At 35.1% G+C, this 3,428-nt stretch overlaps 1 long non-coding RNA gene across 1 annotated transcript; it reads right to left on the bottom strand.

Annotated features, from left to right (window-relative positions):
- Positions 1-253: 253 nt before the first annotated feature.
- Positions 254-1,476, bottom strand: LOC111095652. The gene is made up of 2 exons (XR_005358620.1): positions 1,291-1,476; positions 254-644 (listed from the first exon to the last, which is right to left on the bottom strand). It is a non-coding gene; the product is annotated as an uncharacterized LOC111095652 (long non-coding RNA).
- Positions 1,477-3,428: the final 1,952 nt, after the last annotated feature.

The following is a 3,428-nucleotide window of genomic DNA, read 5'->3' as shown; positions in this document are numbered from 1 at the left end:
TATTAAAAGTTGTCTGAATTTTGGACGCTAAATGTGGCCAAGTATATAGTCCAATTTATATTTTGATTCTTGGACTCCTATGAAGAAAAATAATTTAAGTAAAAATTTACATCAAAAGAAGTGAAGGGAAGAGAAAAGAAAAATGATCATTTGTTGATACAAGATCATTTCCCCCTACAACATAAGTATATTGCAGCATTTTTTAACCTTTTTGGGGATTATGGAAGCCCTTTGATAAATTTTTTCAGAAAAATGCACATATACAACATTTTACTTAAAATTTCTGGAAGTTCATGGACCTTTTAAGCTCATCCATGGATCTTGAATTTGAAATTTGGTGATGTTTCTTCTCACTTTTAAAATAATACAAAAATTGGGAGGAAAAAAAACTATAGTAGTGGAAAAGCAAGAAAATTAGGTTCCAGTTCAAGTTCCGTTAGAACTATTATGTTGTGTGATCCTCAACATTTTAGTTTTCAGTTTTCTCATTTATAAAAGGAGAAAGGATGATCTCTCAGGCCATGACAATTATAAAACTTGCATGAATCTAGATTGAATGTATTTCAAAGTTCAGCCTTGATATCTCTCCAGTCAATGATTGAAAGGGGGTGGAGGCACATAAAGTTTTGCTTTGCTTCATGTTCCTAGAAGTGGGAGAAGATAAATAATTCACAATAAAATATTAAGTATATTACACCAGCAGATATTTGGGCCTGGTAGATGCAATATGCACATAGTTACAAATTCTTAGCAGAAAGCTTTGAATGTCAAGTGATCATCCTATTCCAAACCCCCCTTTTGCCATATAGCTTTCCCTTTGAGAATACCACAGAGTATTTATTTCTCTTTTCCAATAAGGGAGAAAGAGTCTTGCTAATTCCCAACTGAGGGAAAGAATACCTAGGAAATTTCAATAGTTTTGGCTGGTTAAAATCCTGAGAGGACTGTGGCCCCTGGATGCAGTATCTCTGAAGTTGAAACTGCTGAGGCCACTAAAGGACATCTTAGATCTTCTCTTCATAAATCACAGAAAATCTCTCTTTCCAAATAACTCAGAAAACTCCCTGAAGTCTATTAAGCACCAAGTGTTCTCTACTGAGCCTGGGTAAGTTGACTCATCAAACCATCCCTTTGCTTCTCTCCAGCTACAAAATATGTCTTTCTATATCTGAATCATAGAAAGTAATTCCATACTACTTTAGTGAAATTTGTCTCTAAATCTCTAAACCTGATCCTATTAGTTCTTCTGTAGAAAGTACTATAGAATAAATGACTTTAGAAATTTCTCACAATTCTGGAGGCTAGGAAGTCCAAGATCAAGCTGTAGTTCCTTTTTTCTGACTTGCAGATAGTTGCATTCTCATTGTATCCTAAGTGTGACCACCAGCTGCCATATGGCAGAGACAGTAAGAGGGAGTTCTTGGGTATCTCTTCTTATAAAGGCGCTAATGCCATCATGAAGGCCCCACCCTTATGACCTCATCCAAACTTAATTTACCTCCCAAAGACTCCATCACCAAATACCATCACACTGGGGTTAGATCATCAACATGTGGATTTTGTGAGGACACATTCAGTCCTTAACAATGTTTGCATATGGTTTGAGGTATGGGTTCAGCTTCATTCCTTTGGCACGCAGATATCCAGTTGCCTCAGCACCATTTGTTGAAGAGAATATTCTTCCCTCCATTGAGCAGTCTTGGCACTCTTACTGAAAATCAAATGACTATAGAGGTTTAAGTTTTTTTCTGGACTCAAAATTCTATTCCAATGCTTTATGGATCTAGCTAGCTGTATGCTAGTACTACCCTGTTTACTGTAGCTTTGTAGTTAGTTTTGAAATTGGAAAGTGTGAGTCTTCCAGGCAGCCTGGGTAGCTCAGCAGTTTAGCGCTACCTTTGGCCGAGAGCCTGATCCTGGAGTCCCACATCAGGCTCCCCGCATGGAGCCTGCTTCTCCCTCTGCCTGTGTCTCTGCCTGTCTCTCTCTCTCTCTCTGTGTGTGTGTCTCTCATGAATAAATAAATAAAATCTTTTTTTTTTTTTAAGTGTGAGTCTTCCAACTTTGTTAATGTTTTTAAAGATGTTTTTGGCTACTGAGAGTCCCTGACAATTGCATATAAATTTTAGGATCAACTTTCCCATTTCTGAGAAAAAAAAAGCCATTGGGATTTTTATGAGGTTGTGTTTAATCTTCAAATTGCTTTGGTGAGTATTGCCATCTTAGCAATAAGTCTTCCAGTCCATGAACATGAAGTATTTTTCTATTTATGTAAATTTTAAATTTCTTTATAGTTTTCAGTGTGCAAATCTTGCATCTTCCTAGTTACATTTATTCCTAAATATTTTATTCTTTTTTGATGTTATAGTAACTGGATTTTTTTTCTTAGTTTCCTTTTTGTTTTTATTTTTTCAGCTTTACTGTTAATTTCCTTTTTGGATTGTTCATTACTAGTATGTAACAACTCCTACTTTAAAAAAGGCTTTCAACATACATGAAAAGATTTGTAAATAAACATTCATTATACTTTAGTTAAAATAAATGTTTTAGGTAAGTAAATATAATGTTAAATGAGTATCTGTACTAAGTTGATTTTTAATTAACCAACTATCCTAACTGATCACATTGGATGAGAATGCTATTGTATATTTTAATAGCTTACATTTTAAAAAGGATTTAATTGATTATTTATTTATTTATTTATTTATTTATTTATTTATTTGAGAGAGAGAGAGTCAGAGAGGGAGGGAGAGAGAGGGGGAGTGTGCAAGCACAAGTAAGGGGTAGGGGGAAGGGGTAGAAGGAGAAGCAGACTGTCTGCTGAGCAGAGAGCCCAATGCGGGGCTCAATCTCAGAACCCTGAGATCATGACCTGAGCCAAAGGCAGGCACTTAACTGACTGAGCCACCCAGGTGCCCCAATGGCTTACATTTTTAAAAAAAATATATTTATATATTCAAAAAATATAACCAATACATTATTTAGGAATGTTATCTTTAACACTATTGATATGAGTAGACAATCAAACTTGACTGGACTAAATAGTATTTACTCTAAGAACTCACAAGGTAAATGACTGGGGAAGTAGTCTTTACACTGCATTTGTTGCCTTTGATATTTAAGGATACTCTTTAGATGATAACTGTGCCTTCTTCTCCTTTCCAGGCTTTAAGAAGCAACATATATGAAGGGAAGAGGCTTAGGATCTGGGTTCAGGTTCTAACTCTGAACTACATCTCAGCAAGTAGGTAATTTCATGATTCTGAACTTTAGTTTTTCTCATCTGATAAATGGGAAAACCCCAAAATGCTCTATGTAGTTGTGAAAATTAAATATGAGCAATATTTTAGGAAATTACCTGGTATATAAGATGTCCTCAATATGAAAGTAATGGTTTTGAAAGATTTACTCAGTTATTATACATTTAT

This window comes from Canis lupus, chromosome 4 (assembly GCF_011100685.1).
Source record: "Canis lupus familiaris isolate Mischka breed German Shepherd chromosome 4, alternate assembly UU_Cfam_GSD_1.0, whole genome shotgun sequence".
In the NCBI taxonomy this organism is placed as follows: Eukaryota; Metazoa; Chordata; class Mammalia; order Carnivora; family Canidae; genus Canis; species Canis lupus.
The sequence above is the reverse complement of the archived record's forward strand: the minus strand, read 5'-3'. Positions and strand labels throughout refer to the sequence as shown.